Source organism: Phyllostomus hastatus, unplaced genomic scaffold (assembly GCF_019186645.2).
Source record: "Phyllostomus hastatus isolate PE091 unplaced genomic scaffold, TTU_PhHast_1.1 phas_scaffold_129, whole genome shotgun sequence".
Taxonomy (NCBI): Eukaryota; Metazoa; Chordata; class Mammalia; order Chiroptera; family Phyllostomidae; genus Phyllostomus; species Phyllostomus hastatus.
Window position 1 is genome coordinate 25,968,439 of NW_025334009.1, and position 24,248 is coordinate 25,992,686.

Sequence of the window (24,248 nt, forward strand, 5' to 3'; positions counted from 1 at the left end):
AGGACTAATAAGAGATGTTCTCTCTGGGACCTAAAAGAAATAAAGACACTAGAATATTATGTATTCTAGGAAGCCAAGAAATATTCATTTTCACTTTAATATTTTTTGAAATGAGAAATTATTTACTTAGTGAATTTATTTTCTTGTAAGAGAATACAGGAATATTAGCTGTCTGTTTGAACTCCTACACCATGTAACTGAATTCAGTTGAGAAGAAAGGAAAAGAGAGGAGAAATTCTAGAGAAAATTTAGCACTAACAATTATTTTCCCCAGCAATTGAATGTGATGAGTTTTTATAAAGATAAAACAAATGGATAACTATGGTATTAACAGAAAAATGTTAATTTAGTAGTTGAGATATTTGATAATATGTTGGCAGGAAATTCAAAGTTAAATTTTCATTTGTAATAGAGGTCATGTTTGTAAGCCTAATCTGCAGATCAAGGACAACTGTTAATTTGTATCCTTGTTACATCACATTTTGAGATAATTAGTCCTGTGCTGAACTTGCTAAGAGATTATTCAAGGGGTTATTTAAAAAAATTTTTTATTGCTATTCTATTACAGTTGTCCCAATTTCCCCCCCTCTGCCCTCCTCCTCCCAGCCCAGCCCCCACTCCCAGTCAATCCCCACACTGTTGTCTTGTCCTGGGTCACTCATTCATGTTCTCATGTTCTTTTTTTTGTTAAGCACAGGTACATTATACGATTCTGTGTGATATTGCTGCTCCTGTTCATTATAAATAACTGCTTATTCTTTTAAAGATATTTCCATTTTCTAGGTGCAAACTAAATCAGTGGTTTTAAGTAATTTGAAGTCACGTACATCTTGTGGGAGGTATGATTGACTATAACTTGAATTGAGAAAAAAACACAAATGTACTTTTAAGGTATCTGTTGAAACATTTGGATCAGGAAGAGTAGGTAAAGGGTGGTGTCATGAAGGGTGCTGCCAGCAGTATGTACAATGGATTGGAGGAAGAGGAACCAGTGAGAAAGTCATCCCAAGGGTGAGGCAGCGAGTAGTGAGTGCTGTAATTGAGGTGGTGGCAATAAAAATGAAGTAGAGTTCAGTGCTGGTGTCTCTTTCTGAATCAAACATTAATAAGCTTTGAAAAAAACTGCTGAAACTTGGTAATAACTGAGTATTCATGCCTTTTTAAGTACTAAAATGTTAGACTGTAAGCTCTTTGAAGGCAAATATTATTCATTTTTGTGGTCTCAACATTTGACATAATATGTTGCTTATAATAGTCATTCAACCTTTTAAAATGAAAAAAAGAGTAAATAAAACAAAACTTCTGGACTGATTTCCTAAGACTGCCATAACAAAGCATCACAAAATAAGTGGCTAGAACAACCGAAATGTATCATCTCACTTTTGGAGGTTAGAAATCCAAGACAAATGTGTGGCGGGGTTGGCTCCTCTGCGGACTGGGAAGGATGGATCTGTCCCTGGCCTCTCTCCTTTGCGTGTAGATGCCTGTCTTCCTGTGCGCTCACCTTATCTTCCCTCTGTGTTTAGTTTTCCTGTTTCTAGAAGAACGCCAGTTGTATTGATTACGGCCCACCTCAGTGATGTCATGTTAACCCTGCAGTGGCCATGCCTCCGGACCAAAATCGACAGTTATTTTGCATGGATGACTGTTGTCATCCATGTGGCTGTTCGAGCGTTAACTTGATTTCCAACATGAGGCACCAGCTCCAAAAAAAGGTCATACTTTGAGGTAATGGGGACGAGGACTTAAACATAGGAATTTTAGGGTGTGATGATTCAACCCGTAACACCTCTAAAGCTGATGTGTTTTACAAACCAATGGCTAACGCATGCACACTTAATTAATTAAGTAATAAATGTGGTTACACTCCAGTAAATGTCAGTATAGGGACCCATAGCTGTATGTTCCTCTGTCATGTGATATAATTTTAACCTCAATTTATTTTACTATTTTTAACATCTGTAACTTGACAGCTTATCATTGTACTGGTTTCCATCTAGTGGCAGAAACAGAGATGGGAGGTTAAATTTGAAAAGTCCCACATATCTAAATTCTTTGTCTCCTCTCCCCCTTATTTCACCTTGTTTAGAAAAATTGAAATCATCATCCAACCCCCACCACTCAGAATTCTTAAGTTTTATGAAAACAAGCATTATTATTGAAATATCATTGGCAATAACGGGATTATATTTCTAATATTGTTATAACACTGTAGTAATTTTGTTGGCAGGTGGGTTTTTATGCACAATTATATGTACAATTTTGATCCAGAACCGATTTTCTCAAAGTGTGGCCCCTGGACAAGTAGCTCAGCTTTATCTGGGGACTATTAAGAAAGGCAAACTCTTATTTATAGGCTCTACTCCAGACCTATTGATTAGAAATTCTGAGGGCGGAGTCCAGAAGTCTGTGTTTTAATAACATCTCCAGGGCACTTCAGTGTACTCTAATGTTTGAGGACCACTGAATTGAATATAACTAATTGTATTGTTTTCAGTAATTATAGAAGTTTAGATTTATATATTTTCCTTTCTAATACTCTTTTTGTTATATTATCTGATACTGAGACTTTGGGAATGCTACCCAAAATTATTACATTATTTTCATGGGAGACCATTAATCTTTGTTGTTTGTTTATTGTGTGCCTTTCTAGAAATATCATATGCATATAAAAGCAAATACAACACTCTATGTACAAGTATGTGTGTGTGTGTTTTCTTTTCACGTGTATAGTAACATGGATCTTGCTAGTGTCACTTAAACCATTTTAACTTGGAAATCTCTTTGTATCAGTACCTTGCTTTTTGTTTTTGTCTTTTTTTCTTTCTTCCCTTTTTAAGCTATATGGTAATACCACTGCATGTACAATAACTTGTTTAATAAGTTCCCACTTGGTGGACATTTAGGTTGGTTTCAACATTTTGCTATTTAAAAAATCTGTCAGAAATATTCTTTGCAAGTGTATAATTATAATTTTACATATGTACAGGCATATTCATAGCATAAATTCATAAGAATGTAATTACAAGGTCAAGAAGTGTGTGTGTGTGTGTGTGTGTGTGTGTGTGTGTGGCCTGTCTGAATAAAGTCCAGCTATCATTAATATAATGAGAATGGTTTATGCAACATCCATGTAACCTGGCAGCCAAGGACCGTACACTGGAATCCACATGTGTGAACAATGACAACTTCACTGTACTAGTCAGTGGGGGCAATAGATGCTGTTGAGTGAGCACGTGTACTGTGTGACCATCACATTCAAAATGACTGAGCAAGTAGAGCAACGGACCTGCATCAAATTTTGAATTAAGTTTGAACATTCCTCCATGGAAACTATGTGGATGACTCAGAAGGCTGCAGCTGTGGGCAGCTGGTGGTGATTGGCAGCTTCATCACAACAACGTGCCTGCTCATGCATCACATCTCATTCATAGTTTTTTGGCCAACTATCAAATCACCCAGGTGACTCAGCTCCCCCACAGTCCAGATTTGGTGCCCTGTGACTTCTGGCTTTTCCCCAAACTAAAATCACCTTTGAAAGAGAAGAGATTTCAGACCAATGATGAGATTCAGGAAAATATGACAGGGCAGCAATTGGCAATTGGGAGAACTGTGTGAGGTCCCAAAGTGCCTACTTGGAAGGGAACTGAGGAGTCATTGTCCTGTGTACAATGTTTCTTGTATCTTGTATCTTCTTCAATAAATGTCTCCACTTTTCAGATTACATGCTGGATACTTTCTGGACAGACTCACACTCTCTCTCTGTGCTTACGCATGTGTGTGTAATGTAAATTTCTGATTTTGATGGCTATTTCCAAATCACCCTCCATGTCATTTATTCATATTTATACCCCTTTTAACAGATATGTTATTGTTTCAAAATGCATTTTTTGATGGTGCAGCAGTGTTATATAACAGCATTATATTTTTGAAGAAAACATCTATGTTATGCTAAACAACACAAAACTTAAATGTGTCATTTAACAAACAGTATATAAAGACTACCTCAGAGTTTCTTACATTTCAGTTATGTTTGAGAAACTTCTTGATGCATAAATTGAAGATAGGATTGAGGATCATCTCCACTAATCTGAAGTAAATCTGCTTTTAGTGATTCATTAAAAAGTAATTTTTACATATCTGGAAAAACATATCTTCGAAATAGTTTTCGTTTACTGTCAGTGAGTACTTGGACAGTCTTTAAATGTGGGGATTATTTGAGATGCTACATATGTAGTTGTTTAAAAAATTATGATTTTTTGTAACTGCTATGTTTTTAATTAAAACTCTTTTTAGGTATTTCATTTACGCAATAATTTTTCATTGGTTTATATTGTGTTAATTATTTCAAAATCTTAAATGAAGCAGTAGTTAGACATAGACATTGGTTTTGTGTGTGTGTGTTTTTAAAAACATTCTATACCCCCCTATTCTGCCAACCCCCCTCTTTTTTTTAACACTCTCTTAACTTAAAACTACTAAACAGATTTTTATTTTAATCTTTGGAACAAAAAATGTTCTCTTGGGCTGATACCAGTACTTTCTATGCCAAGTTACAGACCGGAGTCTATTTTTATAGGCCAAGATACAAACCTCTGAAAACCAGAGTTTATAATGGAAACATTGACAGGCCCTTAACTATCACAGCACACATGGCACCGCTGAAATCACAAGGTATAAGGCACAAAATTTCATGTGCAAGGGCGAACGTCGAATTTTTCAGCAATTGTATTGTCAAATGCCTTTTAATTGGCATTTAATAATCGTCACGTGCAAATGGAGCTATCCTAGGGGCCATGAAAGCACATTGTATTGGCCTGATTTCTACCCTCTAAATGCTTGTACCCAAGCACGAAGACACTGAGAAGCACTTGAATAGACCTGCTGGGAGATGACCTTGTGAATGGATTTAGTTGGAGAGAAATATGTGAACTTCTTTATTGCTAGATTTTGCTAGATTTAGCTTGTGGTGCAACCTTTAAAACCCTGTATGTTTTGTATATGGGGCACCATACTTGTGTTCTGGTTATTATTACAAAGCAAGTAGTACTAATCGATTACAGCTACATTTTAATAATATCACTGAAGAAAATTTAAACATTGTATTGTTTCACAGTCAAGCAAGTTTGGTACTGAGTTGAATTGAAGCTAACCATTTTGTATCCTCTCTGAGGGATCCTACCTGGGTTAAAAGTAGAACTAGCCTTCTTCAAAGGCTACATTTGATTACTCAGCTTTATTTGATTAAAGAGAAATCATTAAAGCAACCACCCTGGGCCCTTGAATTACTATGCTTTGTTTTAGTTATATTTTCATTTACAAGGGTCCTTCTACCATTAATTAATGATTGCTATCAGCACTGAGTGAATGACACTACAGTGTATAATTACTTTAAAGGGAAACAAGTCAGATGCCAATGTAGGAAAATAGTTAAAATTGAAATGTATAGTTAATGTTTGAATGTTCATGAAAGTTGGGATTCTTTCACTTGCAACACCACCATTTTTTTTTTTTTTGCTTTTTCTTTCTGCCTTTTCTTTATCTTGTTAAATGCTGGAGAGAAGTAGAGGTGTTATGTCAGATATGCTATCTCAGAAGCATTGTGAAGTGTTACCGAAAACCAGTATCTTGTGGGAAGATAATGAAGTGATAGTTTGTTGCTACAGATTTTGCAAGTGCATACTGCCAGAAGGAATAGGTAAAAGGAAGATGTTAATTTGAATCTAAATCAGATTTTGTTTTAGTTTAAAATTTCCTTATCCATTGACCTGTATCCATATACATTTAATAAGATGTAGACAGAAGACATGCTTGCCATCCTAAGAGGTATATTTTATTTGTCAGACTGATTTTCCATTAATGAAAAGAATATGGACTTTTTTAGTAGCTTAAGGTTTTTGGATGTGTAATTAAATTTCTTCCCCTAATGTGTTAAGAATAATGCTTTTGTATCCTGAAAGATGGAAGGTTTCTAAATATAAGCTATTCTGTACAATCGTGCTAATTCTAGACTCGTGAGCCCTCATTTTCATCTTTTGCGTTCTTGATGTATTTCTTTAGGGAGGAAAGTCTGTCTGTATATGAACTCTCCAATCTACTTCCCCTTGCCATTGCTGTAGAAAACCTTGCCAAGGTTTCAGGAAATACAATGTTGATCATGGTTATATAGGTAAAGGATAGAATCACCTTATATTTTAGAAATTCCCTTTTATGATGTATTTCACTAGAAAATAAAGGGGAGTGTGTATATACATATATATGTACACATATATCAGATAATTCACAAAGTCTATTTTCTACTGACTCTATTACTAAATTTATCTGATTCAGTTTTACCACTAGCAGTTTCTGACTAAAATAGTTTTTAGGAAGGGCATTGTTTTGAATGACTAAAAGAAGAGACTTAGATTTTGCTTTGTCCCCTTGTGCTTCGTGAAGTGTGAGTTAGTGTGGCAAGGATTTTCTTTCCCATCACGTTCACATGTTCATCCTTCCCATTCTCTCTGCTTAGGACTTGATGTACCAGACACTGGGCTAGGAGCTCCTGACCTTCAGTGGTTGTCACTCACTGTGAAATACCCACAGGTCTTGAGTTTAATTAATGACATTGATACTTTCTAATATGGTTCCAAGCTTGAATATTTTTGCTTTTTTAAAAATATATATCAACATTAACAGGTTAAATAAGCTATGGTTCAGTCTTAAATAATTTCATTTCATTATAGGGAAAAACAGGGATTATTGGAATGCAGAAAAGGAATTGACTTCTGAATTTAAAAAATTCAGAATGTTTTAGAACTTAGGTAAATAATTGGGAGAAATTTTTGTCCACTTAGTTTTCAAGAACACATAAGTCCTGGCGGGTCTGGCTCAGTTGGTTGGAGTGTCATCCTATAGACCAAAAGGTCATGGGTTCAATCCCTGGGCAGGGCACATTTGAGAACACAATCAATTGATGTTTCTCCCTCACATCTATGTCTGTCTGATTATCCCTCTCTCTCTCTCTCTCTGCCCCACCTTCTTCCCCTCTCTCTAAAAAAAGCAATGAAAAAGTATCCTCTGGTGAAGATTTTTTAGAAAAGTAATACAAGTATTCCAGTTAAAAGGTTTGGTCGATAAATGATATTTTATGCCCAATTTTGAAATATACAAGAATGTCTTGGGGGAACTAAAAAATGGAGAAGCTGTGTGAGGATCATAAATATTGTGGAGTGTTGTTTTTTTTTGGGGGGGTCACTGAAATCTACATTGTGATCACTCCCTCTAAAGAGATAGAAATGAACTCTAGTTACTTTTCCTTTGCTGATAAGTGTACTTGTAACCATCAACACACCCCACACAGGTAGCTGGTATTTTTAATCTAAGTATATTTTTGCATACTTGTTCCTATTGAATTATATGCTTTTTAGGTTGGATCAATTTTTACTTATTTTTAAAGCAAACCAGATTTATTATAAATAAAAATGTACAATTAACTTCATCTGAATTGCCTTCTTTTAGGAAATGTCATTGTTGCATCACTTTCTACAAATATTAATGTGTCTTTTGTATGCTAGGCACTAACTATGCTAGGCATATTCCTTGCCCTCATGAATTCAGGGGTGGCAATCAACCTTTAAAATATATGTGCTTATGTAAACACAGTCTCTCTGTAACTCAGTCTCTGCCCCCACCCCATCCTCTCAGCCAGTTGCATTAAGTACAATGACGAGAAGCTAAGGGTTCAGGATATATACAACAGAGACAACTACCCTAATTTAGGAGAGGAGGGGAGTGTCAAGGAAGACTTCAGTAAAGAAGTGAAATTTGCCCTGGCAGGTGTGGCTCACTCAGTAGATTGAGTGCCAGCCTGTGAACCAAAGGTCGCCGGTTAGATTCCCACTCAGGGCACATACCTGGGTTGTGGCCCAGGCCCTCAGTTGGGGGTATGTGAGAGGCAACTGATCACTGTAGCTCTCATACATCGATCAATGTTTCTCTCCCTCTCTTTCTCCCTCCCTTACTCTAAGAATAAAGAAATAAAATCTTTTAAAAAAGGAAGTGAAATTTAAGTTTTGTTTTTCAGGTGAAAGATCACAAGGTTGCTGCAGGCTGAAGGAAAAGCTTACGTTGAAGCCCTGAGGCTGGAATGAAGGGATCATTTGGGGAGGTCCTAGATTGTGTGGTTAGAGCCCAAAGAGCCCAGAGACAGTGGTGAGAAAAGAAACCAGACATTTGGCCAAGGGCCACATAAGACCTTGTAGATTCATTGGAAATTTCACCTCTTGAGTGGGAACTTACTGAAGGGTTTTAAATAGGGAGAGTAATTTGATTAGATCCGTTGTATTAAAGATCACTCTGAATGCAGGGATCTTGATTGAGGGGAACACCAGAGGAATGCTGGGAGATGTTGCCATGAGGTTTCAACAGTGATCCAGATGATGGTAGCTTAGATTAGGGAGTCCCAAGGTCAGAGGGCCATGGGTAGAAATGTTCAGGATGCCTAAGAATTGGAGAATAGAAGACATAGACTGATAATGTGGACAACCTTTTTTTCGGGGGAGGTTTTAATGCTTTGAACTATTTTCTGCTTGAAATATAAGTAATGTATTATCAAATATTTGTATTTCCAATTGTTTTGTTTTCATATGTGCCCAAGTAACTGACTTGCTTTTGTTCAAAATATTACAGTACTTACAGGCATTTTTTCTGACTTTGGGTGCTTACTGATGTATATTAAGAGAGTAGTACATAAACAAGTTTTCTTTCTTTGTTCTCCCATGTAGCTCTGCCCAAATGTCTTGAAAAATAGGCATGTAGGAGTGGAAGAAAATATGTTAGTAATTTTGTATGTGGTCTAAACAGAACCATGGGGATGTAAGACAGATTTAAAAACTTGACTGTAAAGCCCTGGCAGGCGTAGCTCAGTGAATTGAGCGCGGGCTGCAAACCAAAGTGTTGCAGGTTCGATTCCCAGTCAGGGCACATGCCTAGGTTGCAGGCCACGGCCTCCGGCAACCACACATTGATGTCTCTCTCTCTCTCTCTCTCTCTCTCTCTCTCTCTCTCTCTCTCTCTCTCTCTCTCTCTCGTTCTCCCTTCCTTCCCTCTCTAAAAATAAATAAATAAAAATCTAAAAAAAAACTTCTCTGTACAAAATAGAATCAAATTACATTTAGCATTGCATTTTATTGTCTTACATGATTCTGTAATTGTATTGATTAATTGTTGGTGTTTTCTCCAAAAATACTGGCAGCATCTTGAGGACTGTCATCAGGCTAGGTGCCCTTTTGTGTCACTTAGTTTTTATTGTTATACTGTACTTATTTTAAAAAAAATCATCCTGTTCAAGTTTCTGTGGTGACTCCTTTTTTCCCTGTCTTCCTCCTTGTGATGTACCATAGTCTTGATATTATTTCTAGGACTGATATTTATCTTTATTCTTAATCTTTCTCAGTAAAGACTGTCGTTTGAAGAAGGTTCTGGCTGGGTGGCCCAAGTGCTTGATGCTCTACATCTGAGAGATGTAGGGATGCAGACGGTCATACATCATACTCCTGAGTAAAAGCCCCTAAATGGTTTTCCATCCCACTCAAAATACAAACCGGAGTCCTCGATGGCCTGAACAGATTTACTGTGTTTTGCCGTGTATAATGTGTTCCCATGGTTGATGTGGACCCACATTTTTGGCCCAAACTGTCAGGAAAAACATCTTTTGTTTTAATTTTTTAACTCAGTTTTTATTTAGATTTAGAAACAAAATCGATTATCATTTTCCAGGGTACTATTTTGTATATGTATATCATTATTGCTTTCTAGAGTTGCATTTTAATGCATAAGCATAAATAAAAGAATTAAACACATTTATATGGATACAGACTTATTACTGTACCCATGTATAATGCACATCCTGATTTTTCCTCTCAAAAATCTGGGCAAAAAGTTCAGGTAATACACGGCAAAATACAGTAAGTGACCTGGACTCTCTCCTATATCCCTTCCTGTTTCTCTCCATTCATTCCATCTTCTTTCGTTCCTTCAAAACTCCCTGCTGTTTTGCACTTTTATGTCTCCACATTTGCTCTTCTCATCATGCTCTGCCCCAAGTTATGTGGCTCATTCCTTCACTTTATTTAAATGTCACCAGTTCAGAGGGGCCTTCCAAGACTGTACTTTCTCAAATCAGGTCCCAGCTCCCAAATAAACTCTCGGTTGTGACCCATCATTCTGTACCCCCTTATTCTCTTTAGATTTTCTTCATACCATGTCACTCACTACTGGACATGTGAACTACTTTTTATCCTTAGTTTACTGTTGGTCTTCCCTTAGCATGTGAATTCCCTAAGGACAGAGGTTTCATCTTATTCACCATTAAATGATTGTCTTCTGCAGTAGCTTTTGACACATGGGAGAATTCAGCAAGTATTTAAGTTGAATGTATGTTACACTTGCACAGTTCCTGCTTTCTCCAATTTCTGCTTACCACCTTCTGTCCTTCCTCAGTAGACATTCTGAGGAAACAGTATGTGAAATCTAATTGTAATTTAGGCAATAGTGAACTAATCTAATGGAGCACTGAAAGGATCTGTGTTTTGGAACTGTAAACACCATCCTGTCTTCGGTTTGTTCTGAGAGCCAAACTGTATAAATATATCCACCAGAATGGTGACAGTATGATGGTGATGATAATAACAATAACAACTAACTTTGTCTACTGCTTACTATGCATGTGTCAGATATTGCTGAAGTATTTCAGGAATATTTGTTTAATATTCATAACACCTATGAAATGGGTGTTTCCTGTTTCACATTGAGGAAACTGAGGCACAAAGAGTTGAACCAACTTGTATAAGGTCAGGGTGTTTCTGTAATTTGAGCCTAGGGAATAGGACTTTGTCACTGGTGTCAACAAAAGTAGATTTTGGAAGTTTCCTTTTGTAGAAATAGTAAAGCATAGTGACGGAAAGCAGTGACGCAGGTGCAGTTGGCAGGGGGTCGGGGCGTGGGACTGTTCTTCTCCTAGCTGTTCAACTTTTATTCCTTCAGAGAAGGAACCCCTCTTTTGCTCATTGTTTCTTCATAAGTGGAAATATGGAATTGACTTTCACATGATCCAATTTTTGAATTTATTCAATTTAATAGTTCACAACTGAATGAAAAGGAATTAGGAAAGCTTTTTGAGAGAATGGAGCATTTGATAATGAACTTAGAGAAGTGATTAATGGGATATGGTCCGATGGAAATTTATTCATTCAACAGTATTTCCTGTTATTTGCCAGGCCATGAGAAAAGAAAAGTCTGAAGAGTTGTTGTTGTTGTTTTGGTTTTTTCCTTTTTTAGAAATTTCAGAGAGAGGAATGGGTTAGGATAGGTTTTCTCGACCAAGGCTAGTTGCCCAAATAAATAGAGATAGGTAGGAGAGCACTGCGTGTCATTAAAGAATGAAAAGATATGAAGGAGAAAATTAGAAAGACAGATGTGGGTAGACCATGAAAGGTATTGAGACCCAGAAGGTCTATTTATACTTCGGTAGGCATTAAGGAACCACAGACATTACCATATTTAATTAACACAGTGGATTTTTCTGAACAGTAGCAAACTTTATAAAAGTAGTGTAATATAAAACAATGAATTATGAGCCCAAAATACTTTTATTAATAGTTCTGCTTCCTAGTTGTATGAACTTAAATAAGCCATTTTCATAATTTTATTACTAAATATTTACTAAAGGGTATGTCCTCATGTTTTAATTCTTTAAAAAGCATACACAGGGGTACAAACTGAAGAATCTTTCCTCATGCATAGTGAGCTTATGTATTTTACAAGATAATGGTGTCATCCTATAGATATTCTACTACCTGATTTCAGTATCCTTTGTATATTTTCTATATTAGTGCATTTATATTTTTAATGACTATGTAGCACTCCATTTCGGGATTACCATAATTTACAAAACCTATTTATATAAAATATTTAATTTATTTTTAGAGCAAGGGGAAGGGAGGGAGAAAGAGAAGGAGAGAAACATCAATGTGTGGTTACCTATTGCACACCACCTCCCGGGGACCCAGCCTGCAACCCAGGCATGTGCCTTGACTGTGAATTGAACCTGAGACTCTCTGGTTCACAGGCTGGCACTCAATCCACTGAGCTACACCAGCCAGGGCAAATCAATTTCTTATTGATGGATATCGAGGTGGTTAATAGTTTCTGACTATTACAGTCAATCTCGTTCTGCATAAATTTGGCGGGAGGATAGTTCAGTAGGATAAATTCCTAGTAGTAGAATGACTGAATGGAAGGCTTTATGAATTTATCATTTTGATAGTTACTACCAGATTTCTTTTATAAAAATTTATACTTACATAAGCAAGTTAATATCAAAATGCATATTTCTCCACACCCTTATCAACAGTAAGTAGTATACACTTTTCTTGTTTTGCGAATTTGAAGATTGAGAAATTACTTCTAATTGTTATAGTTGACATTCTTAATTATGAGTGAGGTTACACATTGTTTTATGTTATACACACACATACACACAATAACATTTCCTTTTTCTGTGAACCTGTTTATCTCCTTTATTCACTCAGTTATGTCTTGCCGTTTTATTTGTCTTAAATGCTTTTCCAAAAGGGGACTGACCCTTCTTACCCACTAGAACACAGGTGGCAAACACAAGGCCCTGGGGCCTAATCCAGCCCTTCACCTTGTTTTATCCAGCCCAGCACCTTGTTTCTGCACTGCAGCAGCGCTGAGTTCTTGCTTAACTGTTAAGGAGAAGTTACATCTATACAGTCCTTAAATTACATTCGGCCCTTTGAAGGCAACCATGAGACTGATGTGGCCCCTGGTGAAAATGAGTTTGACGCCCCTGCACTAGATGGCAGGGATGATCAAATAAGGTAGTATTTTAAGTGTTTTTCAACCTCTTTTTTCATTGTTACTCCCCTAAAATGCCTTTAATTTTTTCTCCCTAATCATTTCCCTCCCCATGAAATTTTAATATAACAGATACACTGAGTCCTGTGGCCTGTTAGAGAGCCACAAACCCTCGTAATATGTAAGATTCCCCACCCCACCCCAATAACCATTTTTTCCCCCTCAAGGACAGTGTTGCCTCATTTGAAAATGCATGGTATATGAGAAAGTTTTTGTGAACTTCAGTGCTATTTAAATGTAAAGCTTTATTGTTAATAATTTGCATTTCATATGACATAATATTATATGTCTGTTTTGCAGCTGCCTTTTTCTCATTGCAGATTTCTCTTTTGCAAATACAGACATTTACTATTTTGTTCATTTTGCTGCATTTGGAGCAATCTCTTTTGAGTTGACCTCTGATCGGCTGTCTCTGCCCATCTGTGCCTGTCAAAATGTTACTCTTTTTTCAAAGCCTGTCCTAGACATTCCCTTTTTCCATGAAATCTTTCTAGTGCTCCGTAATTGTCCCTTGACATCTTAGAGTTAAAGCTGCATTATCCTCGGCTGTGCCATTCTGTGTTTCATTGTGTGGTCTGTGTATTTTCCATATTCCACCTCCTGACAGAATTAAAGCGTCAAGACAGCAAGGATGTTGCCCTCCCCATTCTTTGTTCCCTGGTGTTTCTTTCCCAGTGCCCAAGTCTGAATTCATGTCCCAGGCACTTAGTGTGTGACCTGGGGCTGAGATCCTTAACCTGCTAGCCTCAGTAGCCACCTATATAGAACAGGGATGATACCTATGCCTCTCTGATAAGATTGCAGAGGACGTGGAATGTGATAGTAGCATAAAGCACAGTGTCTGGCATTTAGTAAGCATTCAATAAAATATTAGTAATCATCAATATTGCAAACATTTCTTGTTCAGGATCATAATCTGTTTTTCATTGTTTCATGTTTACAAAGGGAAAATTGAGTTGCCTTTAAGTCATTTTTTCCAAAATGCATTCTGCAGTATAATTCACAGTACGGGGACCATTTAACGCGTATGAATGATGATTAATGTATAATGTACTTTTGACTTTTCAATACTGTATTAAAATTATGTCTCCATGATTTATTTTTTAAAATCCTATAAATTATTAAGAAAAAGACAGCCCAGTTGAAAATTGGGTAAGAGATATGACCAGGCAGCTTACAGAAAAGGAGACCTAAATGGCCAGTAAACAGATGTGAATGCTTAATTTTATGCATCAACTTGACTGGCCCATAGAGTGCCCAGGTATTTGGTCAGAGATTATTGTGTTTCTGTGAGGGAGTATTGGATGAAATTAATATTTAAATGGGCACAAAGCAGATAGGCTCCCATAATGTGGGTAACCCTTATCTAATGAATTGAAGGCCAGAGTGGAACAAAGTGACTGACTGAGCTTTCCCCCAGCAAGAGGAATCCTGTAGCCGACTGACTTGGACTTCATCTACAACATCATCTCTTCCTGCCCTAGCCAGCCTGCCTGCCCACCTTGCAGAGTGAATTTGTCAGCTTCTGTGATCGTGAGAGCCAATTCCTTGTAATTAATATTTCTAAAGAAATACATATAAACCTCTATGTGTATCTTTTTATATGTGTATATATATAATGTCCTATTGGTTCTGTTTCTTAGGAGAACCCTGACTGATAGAAGAGATGAAAAGATTTTCAATTAAGAAGTGGTTAGGAAGATGCTAATTAAAACCACAATTCAGATTGGCAAAAAGTAAAATGGTTCATGATGCTAAGAGCTGTGGAAGGAAGTGGAAAGTAGAAACTCTCTCATAACAAAACTGGTACGGCCACTTTGAATGGAAGTTTGACAGTATTTTATTGGAGTTATAGATAGGGAAATGGTTTGACCTAGCAGTTTCACATTTAGGTGAAAATCAATAATAGATTGGTCATCAAAATAGGATTACATTAAATATTAAAATATATACCTTAAACCTTACTTTTGTTTTAACATGATCCTCATAAAAATTGTTTTATGATCCAATTTTATATTTGGTTGCTTATTTTACTATGGATATTTGTGTATGTCCTGGCATATGAGCTCACAGTGGCTTTTCTGCGCAGACTTGTAGAGGGTGCTTAAAGAAATATATCAAGAATTCGAGTCACAGTCGCCAGTATTGAAATTCTAGTATTAGCTAAAGAATATAGACTAATTTCTATTCTTTTTTGTTGTTGTTATTACTAAGGCTTTTATGTCAATAAATCACTAGACTGATTCTGTAAGGAGTAATACTGGTGTTCCAAGAGGATGCGTGTGTGCTCTATGTGAGTATTCTATATCATATGAGAAGATAAGGTTCTCAAATATAAGGAAGAGAATATATCATACCAATCCACTTGTGTGATTAAATATGTAAGTTTACTGCTTTGACCTTTTATATTTAGTTATCATAATTAAAGAACAAGTGATCTTTCTTAGATATTTAGTAAAAACTTAGAGCTTCACACTACTTTGGACAATGTCTTCCAATTACTTTCAAAATAACTGGCCATCTTAATCTTTTGCTTGAAATTAAAATATTTATAGTTTAAAGTTTTAGTAAAAAAACCTTTCTTTGCTAAGGAAGACTTAGTAAAAATGTACTTAGTAAAAATGTAGTAAAAGTGAGTATATTTGGATTGGGGGGAGGGAATTATTATCTGGTTTTGAAAGCCTCTGTTTTTATAAGAAAAAATAGTTTATGGTAACATCAGTTAAAGTGTTTGATTCTTTATTCAGAATTTAAGATAAAATTTTCAGGTCTTAAAGTTTTCAGATTCTTCAGATATCTATTTATTTAACTCAGTATATATAAATAGAACACTGTAATTACAAATGATTGTGCCATTGTTTTACAAATGGCAAAGCGTGGCATGAAGTTTGTCATCTACTTTTAAATTGTTAGCTGATGTTTAGGCATGGATAATCAAAGTTTTAAAATTTATACAGTGATTTCCTTTAAATCAGTATGGCAAAAATTGTAGTTGTCTAATATAATGTACTTTTAAGCATTTTATTGTGGCATGAAGTGAAATTTTGTGATAGTGTGTTACTGTCTTCTGCCTAAGTGTATGCACAGGAAGAAAGAAGTATATATTTTTAGTAAAATTCTCTGGCAATTGAGATGGGGTTTGTATAGCCCCTCTGTAGTCCTTTCGTACCCCCATTACTATTTGTGTATTTATTTGTTTTGTTAATTGCACTCTTTCACAACCTTTTCAGACCTTCCTTTGTTCTACATGGAGGTCATGGAATTATTTTTTAGTATGCATTGATGACTTGTAAAATTCTTCAGTAGTATCCATAGAACCTTTGTGTTTTGTGACATCAAGATATTATGTAAGCACTGGGTATTGTCTTTTCTTTTTTAGTTAGCCCTTTTTATCCATCTTTCATTTTGTCAATGCTGTAAACGTTCCCTCTCATAAAAATGAAATCTAAACAGCTTTGCTCTCATTTTCAGGTCCAATAGTGTTTACATTTTTAAGCCATACAGGCCCACATACACATATATACATATGTGTATATATGTATACATAAATACAAAGCTATTCTCAGAGCTGATACATGTAAACATCAAAGGATGTAGTCAATCATGCATCTGTTATACATATACATATACATATACATATACATATGTGTATATGTATTTCAGTTTTCCTACATGGACATCTAAGTGGTTTCGGTATTAGAAAACATGCAGACACAAGTCTCTCCTGGGTAAAGATAGAACCCTTACAATCAACATAAATATCAGAGATTCTGAAAGAAACCTTTAAGTCATATCACTTTTCAATGAAACTCAAATTCATTGTTTTATAGTAAGTTTTAATAATTTAAATTATTTTTATTTTTGTTATATAAAATCTCTATATGTTTATATGTCATCAAGTTGGGGAATTGGAGTTTCTCCTTACTCTATCAGTAATGATGATCTTCAGATACATGGGAATACTTCTTAGTATAAGTAGTTTCCAAATATTATTTTTGTTCTTTTTCTGAAATTCAATAATTGGACATCACTATTTTTATTTTATTTATTTCAATTTTATTTTATTCTATTTGAATTAATTATTTCAGTTAATTATTAATTCTAAGTCTGGCAACTCATTTTCTGGGCCTTTCTCTCACTAGACTTTGAGCTCCTTCAGTGAAGGGGGCGATTGTGCCCTGGTTCAGGTATACATAGTTTTCCTGTTCCCATGATAATCTGATGATTTTTGTTGACTGAAAGAATGAGCTTTATAATTACCTGTAATGTTTCTTTATGTGGGTATGTATGAAGCAACTTTGCTGTACTGAGTTTGCCCTTTTAGGTGAATTAAATTCATTGAAAAAAATCATGTTTCAATGAATAGTTGCAGATCTCAACCTTTTATCTCCCTTTCTCTTCCCTTCATCATCTCTCTTCTGCTCCTCTTTCCAGCTCTTACTATAATTAGCTAGCATTAACAGCAAATGTTTGCTTTAGTTAAATTATTCAGAACATTTATTTTACTTGTCAAAGGTTAGATCAGGTTGTTGTTTGAACTGGTAATTAAATGCAGCCTAATATTGCTCTCGTATTTATATGCACTATAAGTCTAGTTCCTCATCATTCTGTATAATTTTACGATGTTCAGGGCTGACATTTCAAAAAGGTTTTTGATTTCATGGAAAAGAAAACATTCTGAGTAATCTAGTTTGTTATCTGATGTGAATGTCCAAAGTTATGGTTGAAAGTGAATACCACATTTCAATGCTGTGATAACCTGAAGTATCATACTGGTAATTTTCACCAAGTAGGATGAAGAATTAAGCTCACTGCTTATTGAATTTGCATTCGATATGAGGATCAGTGCTTGTCCCCTAGTAGGTGTTTGATATGTAATTGTTGCAAGTGAGTTTTTTAGGTCTTATTAAACAGTGTGGAGGATAACTCAGTTCCTGTAGCTCAAACAGGTAATCTAAGGTGATATTTGTTCCTACAACATACTCCAAGATGCATTTAAGTCATTTCAATGTGTATGCTTGTGTGTAGGAAGAAGTATAACTCAGTCCTCATATTTGCGAATTACACTATCTTGTGTCTTTTGGGTTTTATTGATTGGCAGAATAATTGACTTTTTCAAGTTCTTGTGTGCTAATACCTTGTAGTGGAACATACGCTCTAGAGGGCAGAGTAGAGGTTAGTGGGAAAGCAGCCACTGTACTAAAGAATGGTTAACATTAGCATGGAGTTACACATGAGGTTAGTAGGCATCTGAACCAAATCGGGGGAAGGAATGCTGAGGGAAAGTGACTTTTGAGCTGAATCTTAAGAACAGGGAGCTACTGGTTGGTTAGGCAGAGAAGGTGAGTGTGCCAGGCCGAGCAGACACAGGTGTGGAAGTGTCTGGGTAATGAGGCTGGTATAGCTGCAGAAAGATTAAACACAGTGAATCGTCATGTCTCCTTCTCTTTACTTGAAAGAATTCAGTGGCTTCCACTGCCCTTAAGAAACAGCTCAGAATCTTAGGTGTGGTGTATAAGCCATGTCTTCTTTTTTTAAATATGTTAAAGATTATTTGTTTATTTATTTATTTTTAGAGAGAAGGGAAGGGAGGGAGGGAGAAAGAGAGAGAGGATCATCAATGTGTGAGAGAAACATTGGTCGGTTACCTCTCACATGCCCCCAACTGGGGACCTGGCCTGCAACCCAGGCATGTGCCCTGACTGGGAATCAAACCAGTGACCTTTTGATTCTCAGGCCAGGACTCAGTCAACTGAGCCACACCAGTCAGGGCAGCCATGCCTCCTTATATAGCCTTTGCCTAGTTCCTGAGCCTGATTATCAACTAAGCTGAACCTCACTCCTTGCAACTTTGAATTGAATGTGCATGCACCGTCTGTCCTCTGGGCCCTTGCACATGATGTTTCTTCCATTGAGAGTGCTCTTCTTCCCCTCTCCTAGCCAATCTGACTCTCTTCTTTTTACAATCTGCAGCACTGTGTAGTTACCAGTTTACCTTGTAAACATCAAAGGATGTGGTCAGTCATACACCTGCTATCTTATGGAGGATTTTAAATATTATTATTGTCAGTAAACTATGAATCTTGGTTAACTGTTGCTTTTAGTATGTATTCCCACACATGATCTTATTTAATCCTCATGTCAGTCATGAGATAGGTATTATATGAAATTAACAAATAGATAAAATTTGTCTTTAATTACAAAAACACCATCCTTTATTTAGAATTTAATTTTTTCTGAAGAGAAAATCGATAATTGAAATAAAAGTAAAAACATCTTTCAAAATGGTAAATATAGAGTCATATAGCATATCTTCTTTGTGTTTGTGTATTTTTTAATAAAATTGATTTAAAAGATTAGCCACAAGATATCATCTACTTGATGTCAGATATAAACCAGATTTACCTTAAAGTACTTTCAACCTTTGCTTTTATCATTGAAGTACTATTTCTTTTGGGGGGGAGGGAATAATTTACATAAGTATACTTGAAAATTGTAACAGTTACCTTTTTATGAACTTCATTAATTTGGTTCATTAATTTGAATCAGTGGTTTATGATATATTACCATCATTGGCCTGCAGATGGTCTTTTTGTTATTTATTTATGGGTGGTTAACTTCGTAAAGGTTGCACATTGTATAAGAATTAATGAATGCGTTACTGTCTTTCAGAAGTTTCTCAAAATCTACACATTTACAGTTGAAATGCCAGGGTTCATGATAGTCTCACCCATTGTACTAGTATGTTTAAGAGAGAATCCATAACCCAGCCCTGAGCAAGAAATGGGTTATTTTTTTCCTATGAGTGTGTGGGCTTGACTCAGAGCACAGATCACAGGCTAGGTGCACAGATTTCTTGCTGCCGTTGCTCTTCCCTGCTTTCAGTGGGAAAAAGGAGGGTGTCTAGCCAAAGCGCAAGGTTAAATGTAATAGTTTCCTATCTTTTTTAAGATGTGGTAAGTGAAGATGGCAGAAGTAAGAAATACGTGTGGATGTGGTTGGATGGGCGTGGCTGACAGCCTGTTGGTCCACAGGGAGCTCGTGCTGTCTTCTGCCATCCTGTGTTTCTGAGCATGCACTGAGCAGCAGCACAGACCACGTGTTTGTTCAGCTGCCTCGGGCTCTCCCAAGAGAGTGTGGACTCTTGCCTAGAGGAACCTGCCCTTGCTTCTTTAAAGTAATTATTATTAGAAAATCTTAATTACCTAACGTCTAGTCTATTTTATGGGTTCTGTCTTCTCAAATATCTTTAATTCTAATCTCTTTAACATTTATTTTGTGCTAATATACTTCCCTCACATGTACCTAGGAATTCTTGAAAAACTGGTTTAAATTAATCATCTAATTTGAATTAAATTAGCTTTTCTCTCATTGTATTTTATTGGACTATTTCAAGTTGTTGTCAGGAAGGCCATATAAAACAATAAGGGTATCTTCCAGATATGGGAGATAATAGTGGTGAATAAAATAAAGCTTTTGTATTCATACAACTGATAATAGGGGGTTGATGTAATATGTGGTAACATGTTAGGTAGTGATAAATGTTATAAGAAAAGTAAATCTGGGTAATGGGATGAGGAGTGGGGGAGGGTGTTTGATGAGTGTGGTCCTGTGATCATGGGTGACCTCACAAATAAGGCGACATTTGAGCCTGCACTTAAAGACAGTGGAGAAGAGAATCTTGTGGCTACCTGAGGGAAGTGTTTTGGAACCAAGAAAGTTACAAAGGCCCCCTGTGGCAGGAACTTGCTGGGCACATTTGAGAAACTATAAAGAGACCATTAGGGCTGGAGGGCTTGAGTGGCTAGGGGGAGAGTTGTAGGAGAGAAGGTCAAAGCAGTAGCCAGGGGCAGGATCCTGTAGAGTTTTGTGAAGATTTTTGTATTTTGTTCTCAATGAAAAGAAGCTATGGGAAAGTTTTGAGCTGCCGTGACAACATGAGCTGAGTTAAATTTTAAATGGATCCATCACTCCGGCTGCTATGAGTAAATGGCCAGTAGGTGGCCAGGGTGGAAACAGGGACACCTGTGGAGGTAATTAAATAGTCCATGCCAGGGATAGCAGTGACTCAAATGAGGGTGATTGTGGTACAGAATGGTTTGATTCAGGATTTTATTTTAAAGGTAGAATTAAGATTTGCCTCTGGGTTAGATATGCTCCAGGAAAAGCTTTCTCTGCTGACCTGATTTTGAGCCTACATGGTCTGTCCAGAAAGTATCCAGCCACGTACTCTGAAAAATAGCGACATTTATTGAAGAAGATACAAGAAACCTTGTACATATGACAGTGATATCTTAGTCCCCTTCAAAGTAGGCACCTTGAGACCTCACACAGTTCTCCCAATCACCATCAGCTGCCCCATGTATCTTCCTGAATCCCATAGATGATGGCCTGAAGTCTCTTCCCTTTCAAAGATGATTGTCATTTTGGGAAAAGCCAGAACTTTGCAGGCACCAAATCTGGGCTGTAGTGGGGCTGAGTCACCTGAGTGATTTGATCTTTCACCAAAGTACTCTGCAGGAGAACTTGATACATGAGCGGGTGCATTGTTGTGAGGAAGCCACCAATCACCAGTTGCCCATAGTTCGGCCTTCTGAATCATCTGAACAGTTTCTGCAGAGGAATGTTCAAGCTTAATGCAAAATTTGGTATAGGTTCATCGCTGTACTCCCTCAGTCATTTTGAATGCAATGGCCACACAGTGCCCATGCTCACTCAATGGCATCTACTGCCACCACTGACTAGTACAGTGAAGTCATCATTGTTCACCCATGCACATTTCAGTCCACTCTCCTTGCCTGCCAGGTTACATAGGTGCTGTACAAACTGTTCTTGTTACATTAACAATGGCTGGACTTTTTCTGGACACATCTTGGTATATATCTGAATGATATTAATTGGCAGAATATTCTCAGAAAAAGAAATGGATGTATTTATAAACCTAAAGTGGCAGTGAGCTGTATTTTTGTTTAAGGAATACAAAGAAGTCCTATCTGGATGGATCATACTGAGTGGGGTGGGGTGACAAGGTGAACAGAGCATTAAAAATGGGCCTGGATATAGGGCCTCTTCACAGGGTTTGCATTTTATGCTAAGTATCTTAAGACACTACTTACAATGAAAAAATTTCATTGGATATTATGTGGTAATAGATTGTAGGATGTTAGGGAAATTTCAACTTGTAATAACAGAAAATCTCAATTGGGTTATACAGTAAAGATTCTATTATTACATATAGCCAGAAGGCTAGAGGTAAGGTGAATCTAGAATTGAGGAATCCACTGCAATTATGAATATACATCTTTGTTGAGAGAAAAACCTATAGAAGTTCCTGGGTGACTTCCATTCACATATAATGGTTTATCCCAGCCAATCTGGCACAGGAAACTGGGACCATTTTGATTGGTTAGACCAGTTATGACTCATCCCCTGGGGATCTCTCTGGGAGCATGTGGCCTGAACAAAATTTTGGGTTTTGTTGGAAAGGTAATCAAGAGCGTTTGCAATAGCAAGGAAGAGTGGAAGCTGGGAGACCAGTTAGGAGGGTACTGCAAGAATTTAGGTGAGAGATGAATGCTAGGATCAGGGTGTCAGGAGTGGTCATACTCCATAGATGAAGCAAATACTTGAATAAAAAATAGTAACTCCCTAATGAAGTCTCCCATTACATACCTTTTTGTCTAGAAGAAGACTCTATACTAATGCTGTTGACAGAAACGTAGAGCAAACAACTCTTCATACTCTAACTACTGGCATTTATTGATTGATACTGTCATGCAGGCTCTGGTGGTACTTCCCAGTGAGGGAAATGATGCTGTAGGAGACCAGGGTGAAAGTACTTCTGGCACTGGTCCACAGAAGAAAAGCAGGGTGCTCAAATGATGTATAGCATTTAGAAATGTGGATAGGAAGAGCCTCATCATGAGGAAAAGAGGTATGAATGAAATTGTGGAGGGAAAGAAGTGTAAGTAGTTTTATGTACTAATTTTTAAAAAATATTTATGTGTTTATTTATTTATTTATTTTGGGAGAGAGCAGGAGAGGGCAAGAAACATCCATCTATGCACCTACTGGGCCTGCAACCCAGGCATGTGCCCTGACTGGGAATCAAGCCGGCAACCCTTTCCTTTGTGGGATGACACTCAGCTGGTCAGGGCTGCAAAGAGCTGCTTTGACTGGACAGCATCAGAGCATGCTTCTTAGCTGTTGGTCTTTCCTCAGTGATGTCACTTGAGGAACGTGAAGTAGACATTGGTACTGTAGACATTGGTGTAATGTGAATCTATACCATTTGGGAATTAAATCATTTCCAATTTTGACTCTTTGATAGTGATTCCAAAGGGCAGTGCAGCTTATTCATAAGTGATAATTTAGTTGAGGCATTTATAAACTATGCTTACATCCACAGCTAGCTTGTTATTTTCTCACTAGATACGCATTTACTCTCAGGGTGATTTGGGAAGGCACATATACCTTGCAACTTAAAGGGCTTATTAAATTTATAATCCTAGATTTTGGGAAAGATTGCATGGTAGAAGAACTATAATACTTTGCATGGCATTATAACAATAAAAACTTTATCCTCAAAATCCTGGATTAATTTTTCTTAGGGCATTTATTAAGTCATTGTTACATCATTTGAGGTGGTTTTGCTACTATTAATTGTGTGACCTTGAATAAGTTACTTCTCTGATTTAATTATAAAAGGAGATAATAGAATCTGGCACACAGAGGTGTTGTGAGGCGTGTGTTTATGCGTAAAGTGCCTAAACAGTGCCTATTTCCTAATAAATGCTGTTTTTGCTGTTATTATTATTATTAAATTAAAAGTGCTGTTTTAATAAAGTATCTTTGGGTTTTCTAGCCCAACCACTTACTGATAGACCAGGAATAAATGTCGCATCCACATCGGCTTTTAGAAGGATCTCTCCACATTTTGGTCATATACTCCTGAAAAAGGGTTTGCACCAAAGGGAAGTTTTTTGACAAAATGTCTAATTTGATTCTTATATAAAGAGCAGGCATTTGTTTCTTTTTCTTATCCTTAACAAAATCAACAGTTGAATATGTGGCCAAGTTATTATTGTTTTCTCTTTTCAAATATTACTCATGCTTCTGATCTCCTAATAGCTTGTTATAGTTACCTTGATGTTATGAAAACCTGGCTGAATAGTTTAATAGCTAGAGGAGGTGTCTGTGTAAAATAGGAACAGTGTATTTGGAAACAGTATTTCTGTGGCTGCATGTTAACAAAAGGTTTGGTCACTAGGCTGAGTTTTTCCAAATTATGATCTTGAGCATCTGTTCATGAGAAATCTGAAGCCATC

At 36.7% G+C, this 24,248-nt stretch overlaps 1 protein-coding gene across 4 annotated transcripts in view; it reads left to right on the plus strand.

Moving 5' to 3' along the window:
- The window catches only part of TBC1D5 (TBC1 domain family member 5), a 479,919-nt gene that overhangs the window by 152,982 nt on the left and 302,689 nt on the right, over nt 1–24,248 (plus strand). The window contains exon 1 of one of the 4 annotated variants that reach the window (XM_045856990.1): nt 1,708–1,728. The exons of the other annotated variants lie outside the window; for them this stretch is intronic. The gene's annotated coding sequence lies outside the window, so the exon portion shown is untranslated. Of the gene's footprint in view, nt 1–1,707; nt 1,729–24,248 lie in introns of those variants that run through there. 4 annotated transcript variants of the gene reach the window in all.